This window comes from Dermacentor silvarum, chromosome 7 (genome assembly GCF_013339745.2).
Source record: "Dermacentor silvarum isolate Dsil-2018 chromosome 7, BIME_Dsil_1.4, whole genome shotgun sequence".
Lineage (NCBI taxonomy): Eukaryota > Metazoa > Arthropoda > Arachnida > Ixodida > Ixodidae > Dermacentor > Dermacentor silvarum.
The window spans coordinates 79,155,195-79,166,307 of NC_051160.1; positions in this window are offsets into that span (position 1 = coordinate 79,155,195).

The following is an 11,113-nucleotide window of genomic DNA, read 5'->3' on the forward strand; positions in this document are numbered from 1 at the left end:
GGAGCTCTCAAATTTATAAGTACATTGTTGCGATATCATTCAAAGCACGCGTCAAAGCTGATAAAGGTGCTATTTGGTATTTATTTTCTTATAAGCCTACATTCATGACCAAAAGGGTATAGCATCAGGTTGCTTCGCTGTGAGAATCGCATTTGAGACTATTGTATTCCGAAAATGAAGCAACAGCTTCTACTGAGTGAGGCAGATGACCATGACACGCCAAGTCACGAGGAGGTAGGCAAAGGAAATTTTGCTTTATTAAGTTTCTAATAATAATAATAATAATAATAATAATAATAATAATAATAATAATAATAATAATAATAATAATAACAATAATAAAGCAAGTGGATGAATGAGGCATAACATGTAATTTTTTATATGTGCAGCATCCTTCACCTAACTTCGAACGCCGCCAGGCTGCACCACCCCAACGCCTTTCTCCCCAATACAGCCAGCCTCAGACCCTATTTTATGACAACTCTGTGTACCGGGAGCCACCTATTTGCTTTAGCTGCGGAATCCGTGGACATATCGCCAGGTATTGTCGCAGGCGGCAGCAGCAAGTGTCGGCCTTCCACGATTATCAATCTGGATGGCGCTACAGGGCGCCGTGGCAGACCGCTGCGCCTCTTCGACGACATGCGCGTGAACATGTATCCCGGCATGAGTCTCCGGCTTCCGACCGCAGTATTACTCCACCTCCGACCGGCTTTAGCCGCTCGCCATCGCCTCGCCGTCGTTCACTTTCGCCACCATCCCAGCTAGGAAACTAGCTGGTGCGACCGATGGAGGTGAGGTCGCGGGACGGTCACGTAGTCATCCGCCTGTCGCCATGCTCAAAAACAAAGTGTGTGTCTGTGTTGATGGTTTAAATACTGATGCCTTAGTGGATACCGGTGCTACAGTTTCAGTAATGAGTGTTTCGTTTAAAAATCGTCTTGGACACAAGGTTATGTTCGCGTGGGATCGAAAGACTACTTTTCGTGGAGTTGGAGGTGAAACCCTGCGGCCCGTTGGTGTTTGCTCTGCTATAGTGAGTGTTGGCGGACAAGATTTTCCAACTGAATTCATTGTTTTGGAACACATCACTCACAACATCATCCTTGGGATTGGCTTTCTTGGTGAATGTGGTGCATTGTCAAACTGTGGGGCTGGTGAAATTTCTCTTCGAAATCTCGTGATAACACCATTACCAGAAGTATCTGATGTGGACAAGCAACAAGTCTTTTCCGTGTCCCATGATGTACTTTTACCGGCTCAGACAGCGGCATTTGTTCCGGTGACTTCCACGCATGAACCTCCGCATCGCTGTCATGGTTTGATTGAGCCATGCATCCCTACCATCTTTAAGAACAATATTCTGGTTCCTCGATCGATTATAGAATGCTTAGATGGTCGTGCTTACGTGTGGACGGTGAACGCGTCTATGGAACAAGTTTTACTGCCGAATGGACTGAAGCTGGCCTCCTTTGATTAAGAAGCGACTTTCAGTATTGCTGCCGTTGACGCTTCTCTTGACGCGAGCGCAGCAAAGCGTGACTACACCTCGGAGTTCTACCGCATGACGAACAAGTCGCTGTCCTCTTCAGAGCGGGAAGAATTGCAAAGCGTGCTCGTCCGCTATGCGCCAGTATTCGATTTCGCGCAAGACGAGGGTCCAATTTCGCTTCCTGACTCACGCACGCAGCACCGCATAAACACGGGCCAAGCGACGCCTATTCGCCAAAAGCCGTACCGCGTTTCTCCTGCAGAACGAAAAGTAATTGACGAGCAAGTTCAAGAAATGCTGCGGAAAGGTGTTGTCCAAGGGTCTTGCAGTCCCTGGGCAGCTCCAGTGATACTAGTCAAGAAAAAGGACAATTCTTGGAGGTTCTGTGTTGATTATCGAAGATTTAACACAGCCACCAAGAAGAACGTATGCCCTCTGCCACGCATCGACGATGCTATCGATTGCCTTCATTCAGCCTCCTACTTCACCTCCGTTGACTTACGATCGGGATACTGGCAAATCCCGATGCACCCGACGGATAAGGAGAAAACTGCCTTTGTGACCCCAGACGGACTCTTCGAGTTTAATGTCATGCCTTTTGGCTTATGCAACGCGCCAACAACTTTTGAGCGGTTTATGGACACAGTGCTACGCGGCTTGAAATGGGAGATATGCATGTGCTATCTCGATGATGTAATCATTTTTGGCAAAACACTCGAGGAGCACAATCACCGACTTGGCATCGTACTGGATCGCATACAAAACGCAGGACTGGTTTTAAACTTCAAGAAGTGCCACTTCGGTGAGCGCCAGACTCTCGTGCTCGGTTTTCTCGTCGGCAAAGATGGTATACGACTTGATCCTGAAAGGATTGCTGCAGTGCGCGGTTTCAGCCAACCGCAGACAGCAAAAGACCTCCGAAGTTTCCTAGGGCTGTGTTCGTATTTCCGCCGGTTTATTAAGAACTTCGCCCAACTTGCTCTCCCACTCACGTGCCTTCTTCAGAAAGACAGTCCATACGTATGGACTACAGAGTGCGAGGACGCGTTCCGTCAGCTGAAGTACTTACTAACCTCTGGGCCAGTCTTGCGCCATTTCGATCCCGAGGTCAAGACTGAGTTACACACTGATGCTAGCGGTGTGGGCGTTGGCGCCGTCCTCGTTTAACTTCACCATGGGCGCCAGCACGTCGTTGCGTACGCAAGTCGGACACTGACACGAGCGGAGTGAAATTACACTGTCACCGAATTGGAATGCCTGGCAGTAGTCTTCGCCATCCAGAAATTTCGGCCATATCTGTACGGTCGCCATTTCAAGATAGTCACGGACCATCATTCTCTTTGCTGGCTTGTTGGACTGCGAGATCCTTCTGGACGGCTGGCACGCTGGGCGTTACGCCTTCAAGAATACAACTTTTCTGTCGCCTACAAGATCGGTCGGTGTCATACCGATGCCGACTGCTTGTCTCGTCTCCCGTCGCCACATACCAAGGCTAACGCGACGACTTCGATGACTACCTTGCCAGCATTACCGAGTTTCCTGACGTCAGTAGCTTTAAATGTGAACAACATTGCGATCCTACACTGATACCCCTATTGGAGGCTGCCCGCACGTCAGGTCAGACCACGCCGTTCACGCTGTGTGACGGCCTGCTTTATAAAAAGAATTACTCAGCTGACGGCGCTTCGTTGCTCCTAGTCATTCCCGAACGCCTCCGTACTGCGATTCTTCGCGCCATGCATGACGACATCACGTCGGGTCACCTGGGATTTGCCCGGACGCTTCATCGATTACGCCCGCGCTTTTATTGGCCGAAGCTTTGGAAGAGCACAAGACAGTACGTTGCCAGTTGTCCAGGTTGCCAATGTCATAAAAAGCCGGCGTCGCCTCCTACAGGCTTTTTGCTACCAGTGAAACCCCCTACTTCACCATTTGAAAAAGTTGGTATCATCTTGCTCGGCCCCTTTCCCAAGAGCTCTACCGGCCGTCGCTGGATTATTGTGTGCGTCGACTACTTGACACGCTATACTGAGACTGCGGCGCTTACCTCTGCTACCGCCGCCTACGTGTCGTGCTTTCTGCTCCATTCTGTCATCCTACGCCACGGCGCTCCCCGTGTTGTTATAAGTGACCGCGGACGGCAATTCACCGCCGACGTTGTTGAAGATCTGCTGCGCCTTTGCGGTTCTACTTATCGGCATTCAACGCCATACCATCCACAAACCAATGGCCTGACCGAACGCACGAATCGTACTCTCACCAGCATGTTGTCACTCTACGTCTCAGCTGATCACAAGAATTGGGATGCTGTGCTGCCCTTCGTCACGTACGCATACAATACAGCCAAGCATGAAGTAACCGGGTATGCGCCTTTGTATCTGTTGTACGATCGCAGTCCCCAAACTTTCTTGGATACAATTTTGCCGTTTAAACTGAACGAAGACACATTTATTGCACAGATATTGTGTCGTGCCGAAGAAGCGCGTCGGCTTGCTCACCTAAGAACCATCTCCTCGCAAGTTTCAACCAAGGCACGCTATGACGCCCGGCATATACCTGTCACTTTCACTTCGGGCGATCACGTTTTACTGTGGGCACCTGCACGGAAGAAAGGCTTTTATCGCAAGTTTATCGCAACGTACAGCGGTCCATTCGTGGTACTCAACCGATTAAGTGACGTCAACTACGTCATAGCAAAACTGACTTCTAATAATCGCCGGTCGCGGAAGACGCAAGTGGTTCATGTGGCCCGCCTGAAGCCCTACCATCATAGGGTATCAGACCCGTAATTATAGCAGATGTTCGTGCCATTCCTTCTTACATAAAGGAGTGTTTTCTGTCGTGTGATGGAACGCGTGACGCATTCCTGCCTGATGACATTGTTGACAGCTGTTTGTGCATAGATTTTGTGCAAGAAGATAAGATGTTCATTTGTGACCTCCCAAACAAGATTGAAAGGGATTAAAGGGACACTAAAGAGAAAAATTTGCTTAGCTGTTCCGCATTACCAAAAGCAAATTGTCTAAAGCTACGGCGGATTGGAAGATCCATAAGGGGAACGCTCTACTGCAACTGCATTCCGCAAATCTCTTCGCTGCTTTCAGAATACAGTGGTTGAAACACGTACCGAGCTGCTTATCACTCGTCTATACCACCCCGTCATCACCTGTGCAAAGGGGGATCCTGCAGAAATGAGGGAGGAGTACGTGCTGCAGCGCACTTCGATGCCAGTTAGTACTAGCACCGCAAAGGGCTTGCTCTATTGTAACGATAGTCATTTACAAGTGGCTCTACACATTAAATGTTACAGATAATAAGTTAGAAGAGAATTTGCGTAATGCGCACACGAATCTGCTTTCAAAATACCGAAATCAACAAAAATAATGCAGCATAGGCCTGAACAGTTTCCAGGTAGCGGTTAATACCAGAACTGAGGACGCAGCTTATGAATCTACAGATGGATCTTAGCAGTAGTATCTAATTCCCACACTGTAGTCTAGAGTTCGATTTTCTACCGCACCTATTTTTTTGTATGATCTCTTTCTCTTTCTTTTTTGAGGCAGTTACCATCACAAGGGTTCCCAAACTGGGTTCTGCACGACCCAGAGGTTTATCGAATGGAAATTTAGAGTTTTGCGAGCAGTCAAAACGAATCTAATCCCATGTTCCTTTCAGTGCATTTTCACATCTGAGTGAATTTAAAAATCAAAAGCACCACATTCCCACTTCGGTAGTTTTCATGGAAAAGATCATTGTGGCAGGGGCAAGGGTAACTGGCGCCTGTTTGTAAACGAAAACTTCAAGTGACTTGAAAAGCGATCAGCAGAGCTAACTTAGAAGAGGTGCGCTTCTCGGCTTTCATTACATCATGATTCTGTTAATTTGAGGGTTGCAGTTTCAACTTTGTAGTTGTAATATGATGCTATATGAACATATTTTTACGAATTAAGGGGACTGGTAGTGCAGCATAAATGCGCCATTGTACTATTTGCGATAAGCACATCATAGTACTATTGTGTTGAGCGCTACCAAGTGGAATGCATGTCTCTTGCTGTGAAATTGCCCATCAACACTATGGGAGCAGATGAAGTTGTTACTGCAATGAAGAGCATGCAAATCTATGTGGGCTGTACCAAAACAGGCATGCTGCACTATAACACACGGAATAAGTGCTAATGCAAGGGAAACATCTATTTTGCTGTTGAGTATGCTTATGCTAGATGTATGTTAACATAAAACAAGACGACCAACAAACAATGTCAGACAGACTTCCATAATATCAGCGCCGGATCAGTCTACATACCTGTAAAGAAATTTGGTGGGAGACGTAGGCCATACATTTAGTCACAACTTACGAACTAAGCCACCCGTACTATAAGAAGATGCTGTGTTTGCCTGAAAAAATGTGAAGTGGCGACACTGTATTGAAATTGTTGCGCGAGCTTGCCATGACGTTGCATAGATTTTGACATCTGCTCGACCTTAATTGAATCTTTATCAGTAGAAATGAATGCATCGCTTTCTAAAGGAGCCAATGACTCAATTCAGGAAATTTGAACATCTTTTAATGAATTACAATGGCCTAAATGTGAAAAAATGCTTTGCAATCTGTGATGTCACACTGACTGGGGTTCTGGTGTGAAATTAAAAAAAGAAACTTTTATCATCATTTTCTCTGCTAATAATCACCGTAGTTGTTGCCGCAAAATCAATGCAACTAGTATTTCAAAGATACTTTTTTATCATTCTGAGCTGAATTACTATCTCTTTATTGTCCCTTTAGTGTCACAGGGTATCTCTGCACTTGCTGTGCAATTTTGCGCATAAGACACTTTTTCTGGAAACACATGCATTTGTCTTATTGGTACCTGGAAATTTAATGTTCGTCATTTCATTTAGCTTTCAGCTTCCTGCCCACAATTTTCTGAAGGGAAGGTCTGTTAGAAGAGCTGACTGTTCTGTTTGATCACTTTATGACATCTTTAGAAACCTACATTTTCTTTTTCTATTTGGGGGGGGGGGGTAAAGAAGCTGCTAGTAGAAAAGTGTATGTGGATAAAGCCAAGTGTAGTGGGACAGCCAGTTTCCGAATCAAAAGATTTGAATATTTTCACATTCCTGCTTGATCCACCATGCGTGCCTGGTGCTTTCCTTCCTTTTGAGCAAAGGATGGTATCGCTTGCATCTTGCTAGTAATATAAAATCGTGTGCCCAGTGCTGTATCCACTGTTGTGTCAATTGCACCAGTCCACGTTTCATGAAAGCTGCTGCATTCATAAACAAATGAGATGCCTTGTGCCAAAGCTGTGCCAAAGACCGGTGAACAATGTATGTGACATGAGTATATGCAGAGGATGCTGTACATCTGTGCGTTTCTCCACTCAGATGGTAGAGGACTGCGACTGACATATTTATAACTGCAATTGTTGAGGTATACTGAGTAATATTCTGTCCACGTATCTGTGATCTTAGTGATAATGGCTGTTTTTGGCTACAGCTGCTTTATGCTTTATTACTACAGTCACCTACTGATACTTTGAATGTCAGTTCTATTAAACTTGCTTGATAATTTGGTCATCCAAGCACTACTCCATAGAGCCACTCCCCAGCCACTCCTTATACCTGCTTCATAAAGCCATATGCATGGTATGAAGAATTTCGAAAGCCATATTGAAATTTCGCTACACACTTATGACACTTCCACGCATCATGTCGTAAAACTTGTAGCCGCAAGCAAATTGAAGCCTTAATTTTTAGGGTTATCATCCTCACCCTTGTCATTGCCAAATTATTTCTGACTTCCACATGCATTTCGAGTGCTTCAAGAAGATACTTTGACTTAGTGTCAAACTGTAATTTTCCACCACATAGTTTCTACAAAATAATGCACATTAAGCCTACCAGTGTAGCTGCGACGACTCTGGATGGCATAGTGGCAGGTGACAAGCCATCGTAAGAAGGTTGCTGCGATTTAGTGGCCATGACTGGTAATCAGGCCCAAGCCTGTTTACTGATGACTGACTGCTTATTTGCGGGCAGCCTTCTGGTTGCCATACAATTTGCCTGTGAATTAGTTTGTTTTGCTGTTTTGCTTTCTATTCTTTCTGCGTGTCCAGTTATATGTTTGCATTTCTGTGCACTTCCCTCTGTTTCTGAAAATTGGTTGGCTGCTATATATTTATATAGTGTACGCCCTTTTCCTATTGCAGCATCTGTGCTAGGTAGTTTTTTACCTCTGTGCTATGGCTTCGATGCTGTCGCAAAAGAGGCATACCTTTGTCCACTAAGCCCCATTTTGGAAAGCAGTATATGTACATTTTAGTTGGACTACTTTGTATCTTGCTTTGTATACTTTACATCAATTGCTTTGTTTACATGACAGCAAAATATTTGTATATACTAACCGTTTCTTTTTTGTACTATCTTTTTTGCACTAGTGTTGCTATTAAGTAAGGGGGTGGAAATATTCCGATATTAGAATTCAAACCAGACTAGTTCCAGCCATTTTTGTTTTTTGATGCACTTCTTTAGGAGTTTAAAAGTACAAGGGCTATGTTTTTTATGATTCGATCGGTCACAAAATGATAACCACAGTGAAAATCAAAACTTTTATTTAGAAGATTTAGCTACACTTTGCAGCTACTTCACTACATAGTCACCGCTCCGATTGAGGCATTTGTCGTAGCGTGGTACCAACTTTCCTATACCCTCGTCATAGAAGGCAGCTGGCTGTGCTTTCAGCCTATTCCGTAGACTGGTCTGCAGCTCATTGTCCGAGTCAAACTCCTGTCCTCCTAGCCAGCTTGTCATGTAATGAAAGAGATGGTAATGAGAGAGAGCCGAGTTTGGGCTGCACGGTGGGTGAACAAGCACTTGCCATCAAAAACACTGTAGGAGCTGCTTTGTTGCAGCTGCACTGTGCGGTCGCACATTGTCATGAAGAAGGACAATGCCTGATGACAGCATTCCGCTTCGCTTGTTCTGAATTGCGTTTCATAGACGTTCAAGAGTCGCACTCAAGAGTTGCGCTGTACGAGGCTGCAGTGATGGTCGTGCCACATACATCCTTCGAATTCCACCTAGAGAACGTCATTGCTGTCCCAGAGCACAGTAGTAGCCATACACTTTTTGCTGGAGAAGGTTCACTTCCACTGTTTGCATGAAATGCATTGACTGTTTGGATTGCTCTTTTCTCTCTTCAGTTTCGAAATGGACCCATGTCTCGTCCCATGTCACAATTTTCTTCAAAAAGTCTCCTTGGTCATGGTTGCACTGGAACTGGAATGTTAAAGCTGCGCCCATTCGTTGTGTTTTGTGATGGACGGTCAGCATCGTGGGAACTCGCCTTGGACAGAGTTTGCGGTACTGCAGTCTCTCAATCACGATGGTATAGAGAGCTGACCGTGAAATTTTGGGAAACAAATAATCACAACATAAATTGTGAACCGATGATTTTCTCGAATTGCCTGATCCACTCGCTGAACAAGATCATTAGTTGACACTTGCTTCCTTCCCTGCCTGCCTGCATCATGAACGTCTGCGACGTGCTTCAAAGTTCCTGCACCCGTGCTGCACTTTGCTGTCATGAAAGTTGTACTGTACACATTACTCATTCGTCAATGAATTTCGGCTGCATTGCACCCCTCAGCATGCAGAAATCGAATGACAGCATGCACTTCACACTTAGCAGGAGACTATTGTTTGAGGCATGTTTACATGCTCACTTTGTGCTCATAATTGACAACTGCGACCTCACACGCTCGACGGGCATACTAGAGACACTGCACAACACATCTGCATACAGCACCATCGGATAGTGACTGTGGTTTTGATTTCGCGACCGATTGGACCTTGAAAAAAAAAAGTTACCCTCGTATAAGCTGGAATATTTATGCAATATTGCTCATCATCTATAGCCTGCAAAACAATTTTGCAACAGTGCACTTTTACAATAGTAGCTGCCTTGAAGAACACCACCCTTCAATTATATTGGAACTTTAGTAGGGCATTTTTTTAGAAAGCTTTCAGTATCATATTCTCTTTTTATATGCCACATGTATGATTGTCATTTGTAACCATTATAACAAATTATGTTAGAATTGAATTTTTATTGGCTATAGGGATTCCCTGTCTGCTATTATGTAACACCCATTAAGAAAGCCTAGCTGTGGTGCTTGCCACTATACTGACAAGCATGCAGTTTACCATAGCCAGTGCAGTGAAATAGCACATACATAAGCCTAGAATGCTTTGACATCACCATCAGTGTTCCCAAGTTGAAGTGAACTGAATAATTATTTTTATGTGCTCTATTTACATCGAAAATGGTGGGAGCAAATATGGCACTGAAGTAGCTTGACCAGCTCCCACTACCTACGACAGGTGCAGTGGCGCACTGATGGAGGGGGGGGGGGGATTTCGGGGGTTCTAACCCCCCTTTTTTGAGTACTGCAACTAAGATGTAGGAAGCGCAATCGTCTGCACACTCGCAAACTTGCGCAAAAAGCGCATTTTTTGACAATTCCCCCAGAAGAAATTGAAATTAGTGCTGTTTAGTTGGTATTGGCAAACTAAGGCATACTGGCAGGGATCCTGGGTGCGCAACTGTAAAGGTGGCAAAGCAGTGCCACCTAATTATTGTGGACAAAACCAACAAGAAATACTCAAATCTTTACAATATAATAAAAAGAGCATTAATATTAGACAGAAATTTAGCAGAAAACAGTAGTTAATAATTAAGCATATATCACATAATAATATCCCATCAAAAATCGGACTACCGTTTGGCAAATCAAGTAATTGTGCACACCTCATGCACCCATCATCATCACTGTGTCACTACCATGGCCCTAAGCCACGTATTATGTTCTCAATGTCACATATATTCACCCATTTTCCTCCCAGTATGTATCCCACCATCCACCCAGTACACCCACCATTCACCCAGCACGCACACCATTCACGCACCATTTACACAAGTCACCCAGTATGTATACCACCATCCACCCAGTACACCCGTCATTTGCACAGGTCACCCAGTATGTATCCCACCATCCACCCAGTACACCCACCACTCACCCAGCACGCCCACCATTGAGCCAATTCACCCAGCATATATTCCACCAATGCTACCCACCATTTACCACCACACCCACCATCCACCCAGCACACCCAGGATAAATTACAGCATGCCCAGCACTATTTCCAGCGTGCCCAGCGCACTTTCCAGCATACCCAGCATAAAATTAATGATGGGCAATGCTGGGATTTTCAATAGGGATGTGCCTGGCTTTTTTACATCGAAGATACAGTCGCACTTTACCTGAAGCAGGGCAGACGCATGGTTCACCTTAAGCAGGTGGACCAAACAGTCTAGTGACTTCGTTTCGTATCATCATGTGCAGTGGCCTGGTACTGGAGTGAAGGAAAACAAGCTTGCCCGACCACCAGCGTTCTCTAGAGATCTTCAGGACTTTTCCACAGATAGAAAACATCCTCCTGATGTGCTCACCAGTCATGAAACTCGGCAACCAATGTAAATTAATCTGAATATAAGATTGCCTAAGATCTATGAGGTGGGATTTGGGTCCTTTGAATTAAAATTTCTTAGTATCACTAACC